Source organism: Marmota flaviventris, chromosome 6 (assembly GCF_047511675.1).
Source record: "Marmota flaviventris isolate mMarFla1 chromosome 6, mMarFla1.hap1, whole genome shotgun sequence".
In the NCBI taxonomy this organism is placed as follows: Eukaryota; Metazoa; Chordata; class Mammalia; order Rodentia; family Sciuridae; genus Marmota; species Marmota flaviventris.
Genome location: NC_092503.1, coordinates 47,543,570 through 47,561,681, shown reverse-complemented (window position 1 = coordinate 47,561,681; position 18,112 = coordinate 47,543,570). Strand labels below are relative to the sequence as shown.

Here is an 18,112-nt window from a genome sequence, read left to right as displayed (position 1 = left end):
GGCATCCAAATTCTGTTGTTTTAGCTTTTAATACTCAAAACTGTAAATTAAAATACTGAGAAATGCTTGAGAAAAGTTGTTACTCAGACTGTAGGAAAAGGTTTTCTGAATTCTACATATATGATTATTAAACACAATTTACTGAAATAACATGCTTTATGTTGGGTGTGGCAAATGACATGACTTTTAGAGGAAGTTCTCTCTCTCTCTCTCTCTCTCTCTCTCTCTCTCTCTCTCTATATATATATATATATATATATATATATATATATATAATCACTTCTTTTTTTGGCTGATTCATAGTGGGATAGGGAGGGGGAGCATGGGAGGAATAGACAAACTCTAGATAGGGCAGAGGGGTTGGAGGGGAAGGGAAGGGGTATGGGTTTATTAATGATGGTGGAATGGGAAGATTATTATTATCAAAAGTACAGGTATGAAGACATGAATTGGTGTGAATATACTTTGTATACAACCAGAGATATGAAAAATTGTGCTCTATATGTGTAATAAGAATTATAATGGATTCCGCTGATATAAATAAATAAATAAATATAAAATCACTTAACATTTTCATTTATTCTAGTGTATGAATATATGGTGTAACTGAATTGTAATCATGTTAGAAGCATATGTCTTTAGTGATTACACTAAAAGATTTTTTCATGGGCTAGTTTCTATTTTTCTGAGAAGTATGTTTTTTATCACCTTTTTTGTTGCATAGGCTGAAGAAAATCTTGGTATGGTGATGATATTTACTCTGGTGACAGCTGAGCAAACAAAATGAAATAGTAGATCAGATTAAGAACTAGAAGAAAGGAAAGAAAAAAACAAAAAGAGAAGCAGAAGAAGCAGAAAAGGTACATTTGTTCTCTAAATCTGTTTTATGTGGTTTATTACTGTTGGTTTTTCTACTTTAGAAATTTCAATTTTTTTGAAATTACAAAAAGAAAAGTTTTGTAAATTTTTTGAAGAGTAAAAATTTAGAAGTCTCTCATTTGGTTGGTGGAATAACATGAGTAATGAATTCTAATTAGCTAGATTAGTAAAGCTCATACAAGTAAAATCAAGAAATGTAAATATCTTACTTATCATATAGAGTTTAGAATGATAAAGTCACTATCACAATGATCTGAGAATCTCAAATTCTGAAATGAAGTAAAAAAACAATAATTTATTCTCATAAATTGATATGTATTCAGGGCATATTAAAACAGACAACATTCTTCTTAATGGTAAATATCAGTGGTAAATATAGCAACTACATTGTATATTATTTTGTTTTTTTATAATAAGAATTAAAAATGGGCTTTTCCAGAGCAAGTTGTCAAAACCAATGAAAGTAGCTAGGACAGGCAGAAATCAGATTAAATGTTTCAAAATTTCAAACATTAGTTTTTTTGGTAAGTTGTTTCTCTTCTAAGTTATTGTACTTATTTATCTAGAAGATATCTTTAGGCTTTATTTGTGAAACTATCATATCAATCTTGTGAGTATTGTCATTTTCATTTTCTAAGCAATTTTTCCATGGCATTCCTGTTACAATAGAGAATTCCTTAAGTTGAAAGGCTAAGTTTGATGCAGAACTTTTGGAAATTAAAAAGAAATGGATGAAAGAAGAAGAGCAAGCAGGAAAAAAAAATAAATTAAGTGGTATGATACTCCCCTACCCCATGTTTTTTTCTGTTACCCTCAAATACTCTAGTATCTTCTGTAGCAAGAAGATCATTTGAACAGGTTTTTATAAGAAAATAATATTCGTAGGCATCTAGGAGAAAAAGAAAATATATCAACATGATGTTATTTTTTTAAAGTATAATCTATAATTAATTTTTCCCCAGTACTGAGGATTTATTCCAGTGATCTTCTATCACTGAGCCATGTTCCTGGCCCTTTTTCGTTTTTTATTTTGACACAGGGTCTCACTAAGAGGACAAGGCCTGTCCTGATTGCAATCCTTCTGCCTTAGTCTCCCAAGTAATTGGGATTACAGGCATGTTTCACTGTACCTTGCTATGAGGAATTTTTATGTCTGATTTCTGGTACAAATATTAAAAATAGATCTTGAAATACAGGAGTATTTAAGGTAATAAACTTTACATAGAGGCAATCTCATTTTTCTAGGACTCTAGATAGACTAGGTTTATCACTTGTTCCATTTTAATGTGAATATATTTCATATACCTCCTAGCTACTGAATGAGTTCATAAATTTATTGAAATTTGTAGGAAGATGGATTTTCAGACTTGTTTTCCTGAATTGTTACATTTTTTCAATGTTCGTAGGGAAGGTGAATGAATATTATGCCATTTCAGTTAAATATACTTATGTCTTTTAGAGAAACAGCTATTTGAAACAGATCATAATCTTAACACATCTGATATCCAGTTCTTGGAGGATGGTAAGATAACATCAGAATTCCATGTGTGTATAATGTTGTCTTTAATTTTAAACCATAAAGATCAGAGTGAGGGCTGGGAGTGTGGCTTAGTGGTAGAGCGCTCGCCTCGCACAGGCAGGACCCAGGTTCAATTCTCAGCACCACATAAAAATAAAGGCATTGTATTGTGTCCATCTACCAAAACAAAAAAGGTTTTTTTTTTTTTTTTTTCTCTCTCTCTCTCTAAATAAACAAACAAAAAAGATCAGAGTGATAATTCAATGTAAAATTTTCCTCCCAAGACTGATGAAAAATTCATTTTGAAGCAAAAATTCTAACAGTTGATCAGTTAATACATTTGAACTGAATATTTTAATCCTACAACAATGTACTATTTAAAAGTTTCATGATAACTTAAGCAATCTCAAGATAGGAATAGATAAGACAATTATGGTGACAAGGAAACAGGCCCATTGTGACTCAGATGACCTGTTTTCCCCAAATTTCTAGAATCATCTAGAATGATCTTCCATAGTGTCTCATGGAGCTTGGAAAAACCTCAGATATAGAACTCCTAGTATTTCCTCTCTTGCTACCTGTGGAGCGGCTTATCCCCTTTGCTTTTTTATCCTCCTTTTTCTCCTACCCCTTACCCTCTTTTGGTTTTTTCATCTATCCATTATCCATCCATACATTCACAAATATTTATTGTGTATCTTGGACACTGAGATTGTAGCAGAGAATAGTATAAAGCAATTTCCTGTCCTCATGGAGCTTATGGCTTACTTATATTTTTAAACTGGACTTCACACTCAGTCACACCTCTTATAAGACCCTAGATTTCTATACTTTGTCAAATTTCTGCAAGATTCATTTTGCTAATTGGGGATCTTCTAGCTTTTGGCCTTTCAACCTAGTTCTGCTTATCTGCTATAGAGGATTAGAATTATGCAAGGTGTTATTTTTATAGAAAGTTAAGAACCAATGTTGAACTGACCCACTGCTAAATCATTGTTTTTGAACTTGCTAGTACTCACATTCTTAAAAAATGCATCTTATTACATTCTCTGTAGCAGATTTTTAATTGTCTAAATGAAAAAAATATATATAGTCAGGATAAAAAGCAAAAACCTAGCAAGGATACACTTTTCCTTTTTTTTTTTCCAGAATTACTAATTCCAAAGCATCTTTTCATTCTCTCAGAACAAGTTTTAGTGTCACTTATTCTTCATTCCTTTCCTTTTGTGATTGGTCACATACCTCTTCATATCCAGTAAGGTACCAAAAAATACCTATTGATTTTGGCTTTGAAATATCTCTTCTCATCACTTTCCTTTCCTTACTTGAAGGTTTTATCATTTTCATTTGACTTTTGTGGTAGCCTCTGAAACTATATCAACCAAATCTGTTCCTTCTTTCTAATGTCCTTATCTGTTTTATTGTTGCTGTCTCTGAGATGACATTTCTAAAACCAATATTTAGTCATAAATTTCTCTTTTGAAATTCTTTCATGATTTCCATTGGTTTGAAAAAAGGTTGATTTATACAGTCCTCAGTCTGACCTTTGTCCATGTTATCTGTTGGTATTTTTCCTAAAAAATCTTGCCTTCCAGTTCAACATATTCAAGGTCTTACTCTTATTCTTGCCTTTGTATACATTTCTACCTAGAATTGCTTTCACCTGACCTTTTCTTCTTGGTTGGATATTTTAGACTTCATCTGCTCTGTGAAACCTTACAGAGACAGTTATTTGACCAGGGCTTAGCATTTTATATTTTTCTTTCTGATCTATTCATAGGCATGAAACAACACTTGTTCTCTATATTCTCATTACAATGAATGTCAGTAAGTGGATCTGAGAGGGAAGGAAGGTTACAATGTGTGGGGATTCAATAGAGTTATACTATCCTTTATTTATCTACTTCAGACAAAGTGAAGAGTGACATGTTTAATGGGGAGCCTGGCTATTGCTTACTGTAGGGCTCAGACACATGGAATCTTGAGAAGTGATACTATTGGTTACAAGGAGAACTGGTGGAGAGGAAAGGTCAAGTTCCATCTGTCAATTAATTAGCAAGTATAAGAGAGATTCCTGGTACAAGTCTCATTGATAGTTAACTTACTATAACCAGGGCAATATATCTTCAGTATATAACATGCCATATTATAAATATGCATTCTATGATAATCCCTTAACAACAACAATAACAACAAGAGATTTTTGAACTGTGACCTGGAGGAATGAAATTCCTCTTAAAGTGTTAAGAGTCTCTACTGACAAAGAAAGATGTGATTTTCACTAGTAGTTTGGGATTTCATAAGTGACACCTCCTATATACACTGAGAAGCTTCTGTCTGGTATTCCAGTGAGTTCTGTCATTGACTCTTGAGTATAAGTCTGAAAGGGAATTTTGTTTTGCTTTTTGCAGCTGGAAACAATGTGGAGGTGGATGAGTCTTTGTTCCAGGAAATGGATGACTTGGAGCTGGAGGATGATGAAGATGATCCAGACTACAATCCTGCTGACCCAGGGAGTGGCTCAGCAGACTAATGGACTGTCCCCATCTGCAGAGAAGTTGACTGCCACAGCATCTGTGGCTATGCTGAGAGGGTTTTGATTTTCCTTTCTTTTTTTCTAAGAAAAAAATAATTTTCAGGAGAATATTCTTCTGATCACTTTCATCAATGAACTTAATAAACTGACCTTAAAGTTTCAAATACAGAATATTTATGTCTTCTAATTGATGAGCAGAAGGTAATATATTTATGACATATTTAAAGTCATTTAGTGTTGAAGAGAGATCCTGCCTATAACACCAAGACTTGAAGGTAAGCTACTGTAGGCACATGTGAAGGTTCATACATGAGGAATCAGAATAACTCAGAATTTCTCTGCTGGTGATAGTTGTTTCTTTGGTTTCTAAGTGTAGTCATTTGTATTAGAAGGCTGAGGCAAATAGAACTTTAATCCTAGATCCTTCTGGCACAATAAATTTAAGTCTTAATAAAACCAGAGCCCACATTAGAGGCAGGAAAAAATGGATTTCATTATAATAGTAGTATTGGAGTCAGAATTTGTAGTATTTTTAGAAGATGTTTATTCTTAGGCCACTTCTCAGGTTAGACTTATGTAAGTCCCAGTCTGCATTTTTAAAAAGTGAAATTGCATACCAGTTCTACAGGTGATTCTGATGCACACTCCTGATTGAACTACTGTCTTGCAATTGTGAAGTTTGTATGTTTTAGTGTTTCCCTGCTGCTTTCTAATTAGCCAGTCTGAAGGGATCTGAATTTTAAGAGTTATACACCGTGTGCAAGAGGAGCACACATTAATCTCCATACATGTGTAAGACTGTCTTTGTATTAATTTGAAATGATTGACTTGGGGCTACCTTATGGGAGAGCCAGGCTTCATGTGAGTTTTCCAGTCTTTGAAGCCATGGAGGATTGATCCAAATCCAGTGGGAAATCACTTGTGCTGTTGTCAAAGGCTGTCTTAATTCAAAAAAGACCCATGCCACATACCTGCAAACAAAACTATATCGATCCCACATTGACTTTTGGACTTTTGTTATTAAAAGTCAAATTATCATTGGGTAATTTAATACTTTTTCAAGGAAACTTGTAGTCAGTCTTGATGCCAGAGCAATAGAACAGGGAGAGATCCAAAAATGGTTACGTGAGGTTTTATTTTTCCTAAAAGCTCCTGCTGAAAGCTGTTTAAAAGATGCATAAGAACGTAGAAGAAGCAGACTAACTGAGGCTAAAATAGCAGTGAGGAGCCATGTGGTACTGAGTTCAGTGAAGACTTGACCTCTCGGTGTCAAGAATGATTCTTGGGGTTAGGGATGTGGCTCAGTGGTAGAGTGTTTACCTAGTACGTGTGAGGTCCTGAATTCAATCCATAGCACTGCCAAAAAATAAAAATAAAAAGATTCCTCTTTCCCCTTCATGTTGTTTTTAAGGATCAGTTTTATACATTTCCTCCAAATATTGAAATGGCTTTCCACTTTTGTCATTTTGTTAGGGTCCGGCAAACGTCGGAGGAAAGGACCACCAAGAGACTGTCTCATGCAAAAGCAAAGGGGTTTATTGGGCCAGCATGCTGGGGCTCAGAGTTCTCCTGAGAGAAGCTGGAGCCTTGAGCACCGCTTAAGCAGAGTTTTTATGCAGTGTTTAAACAGGGAAGTTCATATGGCAGTTAGGGTGCGAGGGTGGGATTGTTACAAAATAACCATTATAGAATAATCATGCGTTTTGTCAGGGGGTGTTGGGTCAGGGTACATTTTGACATAAGTGACTGTTTTTAACATAAGTTTCGGGTTCCAAGAAAACAAAACTTAAACTCACAGAAAAGCAAAACTTAAACTTAACAGGAGAGCAAAACTTAAATTTAACCTTTACATTGCCCACTTCTTTTTCTGAGTACTTCTAATCTTAGAAGTGACAGATTATTGAGGGGTATCACACTTTGTGTCTGCTAAAGGGACATACTGTTGTCTTATTACCATAAGTTTAACTTGTCCAATTTGAGCTTGGAGAAAGGAGACCACATGGTTGAGTAAACAGGGTCCCACAGTGAACAATAACATGAGGATTATTAAAGGACCAGCTAGGGCTGATAAGAGTGTAGTTAGCCAAGGGGATTGTGTGAACCAAGACTCAAACCATCCTTTTTGAGCCTCTCTCTCTCGTTGTCGCTCCTCAAGGCGTTTTCTTAATTTAGTCATTGATTCTTTGACTACCCCACTATGATCAGCATAGAAGCAACATTCCTCCCTTAGGGAAGCACAGAGTCCCCCTTCCCTCATGAAGAGGAGGTCTAACCCTCGTCTATTTTGTAAAACAACTTCAGAGAGAGAGGTTAGGGACTCTTGTAAGGCTGTGATGGAGGTTTCTAATGTTTTTAAGTCCTGATCTATTGCTGCTTGTAATTGGGCCATTTGTTGAGACCCATGGACCAGGGCAGCGGTTCCTGTACCCACTCCTGTAGCAACTCCTATTCCTAATAATATGGCTAAAGTGAGGGACACAGGTTCCCGGCGGAATTGGGTGGTATATCCCCTTATTTGATCTTCAAATGTATTTGTATCATGATAGAGCACTCTGGGAAATATTTGTACCATTACACAATAATTTACAGAGTTGTTAAATATCTGGGCTGAAATGCAAGGAGTTAACCCTGAGTCACATGCCCACCAGGTTCCTTTTTCAGGGACTAGAAAGCCCTGCATAGTGCTGATCTTTTTTATCTGGGTACATAATTGTTGTTTACTTTTGGGCAGGGAACCTAGGCATAAGCCTACCCCGGTTACTTCTGGGAGGGTTAATTTAGGATTTTTACCCCAACTACAGGAGGAACTTTGTATCTCTATTGTATAGGTTCCATTAGTTGCTATTCCTTCATAATTGGGGGGGGGAGCAGCGGAAAGGCAGAGCCAGCAAGATTGGGTAAGTTCTGGTTGTGTGGAGTTCAATGCCGTATAGGCTCCTTTAATTAATTTCCAGGGGGAGGTGTCGGTTTTACTTGGGATGAGGGAAGTAATCTGGGAAGTATGAGCCGGTGAAGGGGTTTTGGCAAGAGGAGGCAGCCTGGCTTTGGTGGATTTAAGTATTGGGGGTTTTATAGTTTTTGGAGACCAAGAATGGAGTCTTATCCTATGGGGATTGGGTCTTATGATTGAAACTGGCTTGGGGGAATTAGGTCCTATGGCTGAGGGAATTTCCCTTTTGAGCCTGATAGTGAACCAGAGGCCAAAATCATTTCCTGGGGCATAAAATCGCATTCCCCAAGTGGTTCCTGAAAGCCATGTTAGAATATTTTGTTTTCCTTGGGGAGTGATGGTTATATTTAGGGGGTTACACAAGCTATTATTTCCGCAAGGGGTATTTTTAACTGTTCTGGGATCACAGTTGTAATTAGTTGGTTTCCAGGTATGGTTTCGTCCTACCCGGATCAAGCTGCTAGGGGAGTTTGATTTCCACCAGACAGTCCCTGTTTGTTCACATCCCTATGATTTACAATAAAAGTCATTTATTCCTCCGCATAACTGTGTCTGTTTGCGGCTTCTGTAGTTTGCGGGACAGACAGAGAAGTCTAATCCAGCTAGCTCACATCTAACTGGGGGGCCACTGCAACCATGGAGTTTATCATAAAAAGGGGATCCTGATCGGCTGGGGTATAAAGGGATTTTGGTGGGGTCCTCTACATCAGGAATATCCCAGTAGGAAAGACCTACAGCAAGCTGGCAAATGTCTGGGTGAAGAGATGGCCACCAGGTCCCTAGGGGGGTTGTATTTGAAATAGACCATACTTCTTGTCCAGTGGGATTTATGATCTGCCATCGCTGTTGAACAGGCTGATGGGGGTTAGGATTGCTGGTGGTCAAGGGGAGAGTCCATAGCCCTATCCATACAGCGAATACGCAATTTGAAAGGGTTACCAGTCTTTTCCAGTTTCCAATTGGAGTCCAGAGAGGGCGCAGGCTTGAGATGGGAGGCATGGATCCAAGAAGCAACTCCATCCACTTTCACCGCTGTAGGTGTTATGAGTAGCACCTGGTATGGTCCTTTCCAGCGGGGTTCTAGGGATGACACCTGATGTCGTCTCACTTAGACGAAGTCTCCCACTTGATATTGATGTGGGGTTCCTTCGTCTCCGGGCTGATAGGCAGTAGCCAGCTGCTTCCACAGGAATCGCTGGGTTTGTTCAAGAGCCTTAAGTCTGTCAAGCAAGGGGGTGTGAAAGGAATCGTTAAGTCTCAGGGTTGGGGTTAGGTCTCTTATTGGAGGAGGGGCACCATAGAGAATTTCATAGAGGGTGAGGTTACACAAAGAGGCGGAGGGGGTATTTCTTGCACGAAACAGTGCATAAGGTAGGAGCATAGTCCAATCTTTTATACCGGTCTCCAAGCTTAATTTTGTTAAGGTCTCTTTAATAGTTCTATTCATCCTTTCTACTTGTCCTGAACTCTGGGGTCTATAAGCACAATGTAATTTCCAATTAATCCCCAGGGTCCTGGCCAATCCCTGACTTACCTGGGCCACGAACGCCGGTCCATTATCGGACCCTATTACCTTAGGCAGGCCGAATCTCGGGAAGATGTCCTCCAGGATCTTTTTGATTACCATTTGAGCTGTTTCTTTTTTCGTGGGGAAGGCTTCAATCCACCCTGAAAAAGTATCTACAAAAACTAGAAGATACTTAAGTCCATACCTTGCTGGTTTAATTTCAGTAAAGTCTATTTCCCAGAATTGTCCTGGTCTGGTTCCTCGTAGGCGTTTCCCTGTAGGAAGCTTGGAGGGGTAAGCATTAACCAATTGACAGACCCGGCAGGCCTTTATTACCCGTTCGGCTATTTTTTTTCGTTGTGTGCTGGTCAGCGGAAATTTCTGCTCTTGATCCTTCAGGAATGCCTGTAGTTTTTTTGAACCAAGGTGAGTGAGTTGATGCACATCTTTAACATAGTGTAGGGCTTTTTGAAATTGCAGGCTAGGCCCGGTGGAGTCAAGGAGTTCAGTTTCAGTGTCCTCAGGTGTTAAATTGTCTGGGTACTCGGATGCAGTTGAATCTCCTGACTGTTGTTCCCCCGGTGAGGAAAGTGTTAACATGGTTACTCCCGTCAGAGCTGCCAACTTAGCTTCCTCATCTGCCCTTCTGTTTCCGACCGCCACGGGATCATTTCCCTTTTGGTGCCCTGGGCAGTGCACTATAGCTAGTTCTTTGGGGTTTTGCACTGCTGAGAGAAGGCGGAGAATCTCATCTTTGTTTTTTATTTCTTTTCCGGCCGAGGTTAATAGCCCCCTTTGCTGATAAATAGCCCCATGTATATGGGCGGTAGCAAACGCATATCGGCTATCAGTATATATGGTGGCCTTTTTGCCTGCTGCTAGTTCTAATGCCTTCGTAAGAGCGATCAGCTCTGCCTTTTGTGCAGATGTCCCTTCCGGGAGACTAGAGGACCAGATGACTTTTGTCCTGCTAACTACTGCTGCCCCAGCTCGCCGCTTACCGTCCTGGAGGAAGCTGCTGCCGTCGGTAAACCACAGGACTTCAGGATGGGGCAGTGGCTGATCTTTTAGATCCTGTCGTATACTGGTCTCTTCTGCCAGTATATGTTGACAGTCATGGATGACAGGCTCTGATGATTCTTCAGGTAGGAGTGTGTCTGGGTTAAGTGGGGCTGGGGGGTCCCAGTGTTATTCTGTCTTTGTCAAGCAACAAGCTCTGATAGTGAGTTATTCTAGAATTTGATAGCCATCTGTCTGGAGGCTGATGAATGATGTTCTCCAGGGCATGAGGGGCTATAATGGTTAGCTTCTGTCCCAGCGTTAATTTATCAGCATCTTTTATTAGAAGGGCTGCTGCTGCTATAGCTTTTAGGCAATGGGGCCACCCGCTAGCCACTGGATCTAGCCTTTTGGACAGGTAGGCTACAGGTCTCTTCCAGGGCCCTAAAGTCTGAGTGAGCACTCCTCTGGCTATTCCTTTCTTTTCCTCAATGTAAAGAGTGAAGGGCTTTTCTACATCCGGAAGTGCTAGAGCTGGAGCAGATAGCAGCGCCTTTTTAATATCATCAAAAGCTTGCTGATGTTTGGGGGTCCATTGGAATTGGGTGTCTGCCTTCAACAGTGGGTACAAAGGAGCGGCTAGGGATGCAAACCCAGGAATCCATAATCTACAAAAGCCAGCAGTCCCGAGAAACTCTCTAAGTTGCCTCCTATTAGATGGGGGCGGTATCTGCACAACAGTCTGTTTTCTGGGCCCTGTGAGCCATCTTTTGCCATCTCTAAGGGAATAGCCCAGGAAAATAACTTCTTGCTGGCAGATTTTAGCCTTTTTGGCAGAAGCTCTATATCCAAGCCGAGCAAGCTCGGATAATAGTGCTCATGTTCCAGACTCACAATTTTCCTTGGTGTCAGCTGCCAGCAGCAGGTCATCCACATATTGAAGCAGGGTGACTCCTGGGTGTGTAGTCCTGAAGTTATTGAGGTCCCTGTGGAGGGCTTCATCAAAGAGAGTGGGGGAGTTTTTGAACCCTTTTGGGAGTCTAGTCCAGGTTAGTTGGCCAGACGTTCCTGTTTCTGGATCCACCCACTCAATAGCAAACAGTAGCTGGCTATCTTTATGTAAAGGCAAACAAAAGAAGGCATCTTTTAAGTCCAGGACAGTATACCATTTTCGTTCAGGATTTAGAGTACTAAGCAGATTATATGGATTAGGTACTGTGGGGTGAATGTCCTGTGCTCTGTTGTTGACTTCCCTTAAGTCCTGCACAGGACGATAGTCTCCTCCAGGTTTCTTTACTGGCAGTAAGGGAGTGTTCCAGGCCGATTGGCAGGGCCTTAGGACTCCCAGAGCCAAGTATTTTTGAATATGAGGTCTTATTCCATTTTTAGCTTCTTTGCTTAGAGGATATTGTTTAATATTGATTGGGGAGGCAGAGGTTTTTAATTCCACTACTATCGGAGGCTGTTTGACTGCTAAACCTAGTCCAGCAGTTTCTGCCCAGGCATCGGGGTAATTTATTATCCATTTTTGGGGTAGCTTGCCCATTTGATCAGTCTTAGAGGGCATGAAGAGTTGATGTTCATCATCTACTGACATAGTTAAAGCTGTGACTATGGGAGTCTTTACTGAAGGGTTCAGAAACTCCACTTGGGGACCATCAGGGTTAAAGGTTATTCTGGCCCGGAGTTTGGTGAGCAGATCTCTGCCCATCAATGGGGCCGGACATTCTGGGATTACCAAGAAAGAGTGGTGAACTTTACCCTTCCCCAAGTCCATAGTCCTCTTAGTTGTCCAAGCCCGATATTTACTGCCATTAGCCCCTTGAACTAGTGACCTGTTGTTTGATAAGGGGCCCAATGGAGTTTTAAGGGCTGAGTATATTGCTCCTGTGTCCAGTTCGAAGTTTACTGGGGTCCCCTCCACTTCAAAAGTTACCCTGAGCTCGGGGAGGGGGTCCGAGCCCTGACTCCCCTAATCATCTTCCAGGGTTAGGATGGCTGGCTGGCGTGACTGTTTCCTTTTAGGGCAATCTCTGGCCCAGTGTCCCTTTTCCTTACAGTAAGCACATTGGTCTGAAGCCAAGGGCGATTTTTGGCTTGGGCCCAGGTACCCTTTTCTGTCTCCTTGCTTTTTAACTTCTAGTCTGTCTGCTGCTGTGACCAGGACCTTTGCCAACATCTTAGTCTGTCTTTTATTCCTTTCATCTTCCTTCTTTTCCCTTTCTTTCTCCCTTCTTTGTTCTTTTTCTTCCTCTGTCTCCCTTTTATAATACACTTTCTCAGCCTCTCTGACTAAATTTCTTAAAGTCATATCTTGTAGGCCATTGCAACAGATGCCTTTTGGTCCTCTGCCTGAGGATCAAAAGGAGTATATCTCCTATATGTTTCCATAATTCTCTCTAGAAACATTGAGGGTGACTCATTAGGCCCTTGGATAATCTCTCTTACCTTGGCCAAATTAGTTGGCCATCTGGCGGCCGCTCGGAGACCCGCTATTAGAGTCCGGCGATAAGTGGACAGATGCTCCCTACCTTCGAGGGTGTTGGGATCCCAGTTGGGTCTGTTCAGGGGAAAGGCAGCTTCAATTAGATTGGGAAGTTGGGGGTCGTCCATCTGGTCCAAGAATATTTTTCCTGGCTTCCAGGAGGATCCTCTCTCGTTCCTCAGTTGTGAAGAGGGTCCCTAGAAGCTATTGGCAATCGTCCCAAGTAGGCTGGTGTGAAAACATCAGTGATTCTATTAAACCTGTGAGTCGGGTGGGATCTTCAGAAAAAGGGGGATTATTATTTTTGTTTCTCTTAATTCTGTGATGCAGCTAAATATTTTAGGCATACTAAGCCAAATGAGAAGAGAGCACTGGGTTGAAGAGGAAATAGAAGAGTAAGAGAGACAGACTGATTCATACTTTTGGAAAAGCATAGTCTCTGAAAGAGGACAATGAGTAAAAGTGTTTTCAAAGAACTAAGAGAATTGTTTCCCATAGTTAACCAGATCTTTTCATTTCCTTGTATATTTAATTAATATTTTTAAATAATTGTTTTTTTTCCTGCCTATTGGCCTTTTGTATTAGGCATTTGCTCATCCTAAACATACTCAAGAATTTCCTCTTCTCCTTTGATCTCCGCATTTGCAACAATTTTTCTTTACAAGAACACTCTGCTAGTTTTCTTGATGTTATCTCCTTACACAGAGGTGAAGAGTATTTACTTTTGGAAATTCTTTACTGTTGAAACTTTTTTATCTGAACAAGGCACCATGATATTCATTGACTGAAAATAAGAGTTGGAAACAAAATATATTTAGTTACCCCCATTTAAAAGGTAAAGTATTTAACCCCCCAAAAGCAGGGGGCCAGGGTGGGGCATAAACTACCTCATGATGCACTTATATGCCAATACTAAAATAAATTTTTATAGCAACAATAAAATCACTGATTAGAAAATGGGAAACAGTAGCTTTGATGAAGTTTGCATTTTAAGCAAAATCATATTTACCACTATTCTCTTTCTTTGCTATTGTTAACTAATTTTATGGGATTTTGTTTGGGATAGGAAGTCTGCACATTTGTTTTTTATGTGGGAAGGTTGGTGTTTTTCTGTCTATCATCATTGGAAATCAATTGATAATGAACTTGCATACTTTGAGCCAGTGCTGAGGGGCTTTAGCACAAGAGAAAACAAGAAATAAGAGTGAAGATTTAGTATTTAAAAATTAATATGTTAGTTCATCAGTTATGTTGGCACATTTCTTAGTGTACAAATGTATGGGACAGCTGTTTAGAATAGTGATAGTTAAAATAGTCATGCACAAGTAGTGTGAACTTGACCAAAATTCACTGAACCTGTCTGATCCTTGTCTCATCTGTAAGGTGGGGATGATAATATTTAATGATTCATTTTTAGAAAGAGAAAATTGTTGCGTTACTGGTCAGTTACAGTAAAGCTTTTCACTGGGCTTTGCCTATAAATGTTTCCTGATGCATCTTATTCCATAAGCCCTACACAATTGAATTGCAATGCTGTATACTTCTCCATCTTCTTTTGTCATGATATCATCAAAATATCTAAACCCAGAAAAAAATCAAAAGTTTATTTAGCAGTGTGTATCTCCTTTAGTTTGCACAAATGTTGCTCTGCGTTCCCACCTGTGGAGCCAATCTGCCTCAAGTTAGAATAATTCTGAAGAGTAGAATAGGGAGCTCCTTTTCTCCCTATTTGATCAGCTGTGGTCTCTATTGCAACTGCATTTCAGTTCAGCTTCTCCCTTGCTCAGTCATGCTTGCTCCACTCCCACAAAGATATGGTTCCTTGGAGTTCTTCCCAGCCTATATACACATCCGTCTCTTCCCTGGGAGAACTCAAACGCAGGCATCTTATTCAATGATTTAAATTAAAGAATCATGGTGACCCAATGGCAGATGGTAGTAGATAGGACCTGGCTGAAAGCAGAATTTGGTCAGGAGGGTCTTGAGCTAGTGCCTAAGCTAATTCCCACTGACCCCAGGTTGTGCTAAGAAGAGTGGTTCTGGGTGGGCAGTGGAATATGTGGGAGCATTTTTGAGTGTTTGGATACACCAAAGTGGGTAGGAGCCAGTGATACTAGACATTTTCTGATATGCATAGTCCCACAAGACAAAAAGCTGTTCCAAACGCTACACAAATTTCTAACTTTTCTCTAGACATTCATGACTGTGGAAAGACATGTATAAAATTGAGTGCAGAACTTCATTCCATTTGACATATAAACTCAAAGTTTGTTTTGTAAACTTTTAATATCCACTGAGTGTTTTAAGAATGTAATTGCCATACAAATCAAGGAAAGACTACACTTCGTTATGTTCAGAAATTTATTAAGAGCTTATTAGCATTTAATAAAATATCATTATTGATTCCAAGGCTTCATATTATACATGAATTGACAAGACAATGTATATATTTTATACATTTGTAGTTCTTGAATTTATAGTAATTCTATTTATAGGTATAATGATTTGTTATTTATTATGTTATAGTTAGTAGTACTTTCATATTTCACATATAAATATATGTAATTCTATTTTATTACACTTTTGTTTCTACTTTTTGGTTATAGTATTGAGTTTTTTCTAAATTGCAGATGTACATTTAGGTCATGCTATCTGTGGATTTTATCTCAGGAGAGTAAAGGAATTAGAACTTTTTGAAAAGTGTAAATGAAATCAAAATAAAGTACTTCAGACTCACTAGAATGATCACAATTAAAAGACAAACAATCTCAATATGGTGGAGTGTGGAACAATTGAAACTCTCACAAATGATACTGGAAGTGTAAAATGATATAATCATTTTGAAAAAAAGGGAGTTTCTTATAAATAAACAGTTCATTTTCTCTAGAACTTGGTGATTTTATTCTTAGGTATTTATGCAAAAGACTTAATGTGTGTCCAAAAACAAGATCTTGTTCAAAACTATTCATAACAATTTTATTCATGAAAATCCTGAACTAGAAATAACCTAAGCCATCAATGAGTAAATTAAGAATTTGTGTTATTTTTATATAAAATTCTACTCAGCAATTACAAAAGAACATATCCTGGTATACAGATGAGTCTCAATTTTTTTAAGCAAAAGATGATTGATATTCTTTATATGAAGTTTCAGGAAGCAAAACCTATGTTTTAAAAAAACTGAAATAATGCTTGTCTCAGATATGGAAATTGGAAAAGATTTAGTTGATGGAAATGTATATATTTTATAGAATACATAACCCATATATTAATATTATGTGTTTTGTAGTATGTACATTGTACTTCCATTAAAACAGAGTATTTTGGGGAAAATAAAATGGGGAAATAGAAGAGATAAGGATATAATAGGGTGGGAACCATTGTTCTAGGCCATAAAGAATTTCCACCAAGCTCCTGTTAAAGGATGAAGAAGGGCCTGGGGTAGGGGTAAGGAGGTGACTGAGCAAAGACTTTTGAGACCTTAGACAAGGCAAGTCCACTGTCCCCAATTGTAGTTGCCAATTTCACTCGAGAGATACCTTTGCTGGATGCCTAGGTGGAAGAAGACACATCTTAGTGAAGGTCAGCAAAGATCAAGGAGACAGAACACAAAATGTGGACACTAAGCTTCCATGTCCTGTGCCATTTATGGAAAGAGAAATAGGAAGGGAAGATTCATTGGCAGGAGAAATAACCCTGACAGGGTGTTTAAATTGCCTGGATATTTACTTGAAGTCACTCTTTAACACTGATGGTGATTTCAGTCTGTAGGTTGCATTTATTTTTTTTTAAACGATGATAATGGAGATTTAAGGATAAAATGGGTAGAAAATAAAACCCCCTACCCCTATCCCATTGCTGAGTCATAGGGCTACAATCCTTACCAAGTTGTAGGAGATTGAGAGAATAATTAATGTCCTGGACTTAAATTTGTATCAATGCTGGAAGGTGCCTCCTTGGGAGCAAATCACTCAGCTAGTGAGTGAGCAGAGCACAGCACTATTGAAGAGTCCTGTGAACATGGAAATCTTATAGGTCCTGCAGTGAGTTATACTTCAACAATGTTCATTATTTATCAAAGACAGGACTTGTGTTGAAGTAAATGCAATGAATTTACTTTTAAAAAATTTTTTTGATACTGTTTATGATGAAAAATAAGCACATCTTTTTATTCCATCTTTTTTTAAAAATTTGTTTTAATTAGTTACACATGACAGTACAATGATCTTGACATATCATACATTTGAATCAAATGGAGTATAATTACTCCTTTTTCTCAGTGTACATTTTGGTGAATCACATTGGTCGTACAGTCAAGTATATATATACTGCAATAGTAGTGTCTATTTTATTCTGCTGTCCTTTCTATCCCCCCTCCCTCCCCTCCCCTCCCATCACTTCTCTCTACCCAATCTAATGTGACACACTTCTTTCTTTCCCTCACATTGTCATACATGTATTCTGTATAACGATGAGTGTCTCCTTCCATCTTCCAAGCAATTCCCCTTCTCCCTCCCTTTCCCTCCCACCTCTCTTCCCTATCTAGAGGTGATTTTCTTCTCATGCTCTTCCTCCCTACCCCATTTTGAGTCGCCTCCCTTATATCAGAGAAGACATCCGGCATTTGTTTTTTTTTGGGATTGACTAACTTCACTTAGCAAAATTTGCTCTCATGCCATCCATTTTCCTGCAAATGCCATGATCTTATTATTTTTTAATGCTGAGTAATATTCCATTGTGTGTAAGTGCCACATTTTTTTTTTACTCCACTAATCCATTGAAGGACATCTAGGTTGGCTCCACAGTCTAGCTATTGTGAATTGTGCTGCTATAAACATTGATGTGGCTGTGTCCCTGTAGTATGCCATTTTTAGGTCTTTTGAGTATAGTCCGAGAAGAGGAATAGCTGGGTCAAATCGTGGTTCCATTCCCAGCTTTCCAAGGAATCTCCATACTGCTTTCCAAATTGGCTTCACCAATTTGCAGTCCCACCAGCAATGTACAAGTGTACCCTTTTCCCCACATCCTCACCAGCACTTGTTGTTGTTTGACTTCATAATGGCTGCCATTCTTACTGGAGTGAGATGGTATCTTAGAGTAGTTTTAATTTGCATTTCTCTGATTGCTAGAGATGGTAAGCATTTTTTCATGTATTTGTTGATTGATTGTATATCCTCTTCTGAGAAGCGTCTGTTCAGATCCTTGGCACGAAATAAGCACATCTTAAGTTTCTCATG

The 18,112-nt window shown here is 38.8% G+C and overlaps 1 long non-coding RNA gene and 1 pseudogene across 1 annotated transcript in view; both read left to right on the top strand.

The window, feature by feature from the left end:
* The first annotated feature begins 730 nt into the window (after positions 1-730).
* Positions 731-5,062, top strand: LOC114086960 (RWD domain-containing protein 1-like; annotated as a pseudogene).
* A 4,956-nt stretch (positions 5,063-10,018) lies between these two features.
* The window catches only part of LOC139706216 (uncharacterized), an 11,888-nt gene continuing 3,794 nt past the window's right edge, over positions 10,019-18,112 (top strand). Inside the window, exon 1 of the long non-coding RNA XR_011707851.1 lies at positions 10,019-10,536. This is a non-coding gene — a long non-coding RNA (uncharacterized lncRNA). The remainder of the gene's footprint in view (positions 10,537-18,112) is intronic.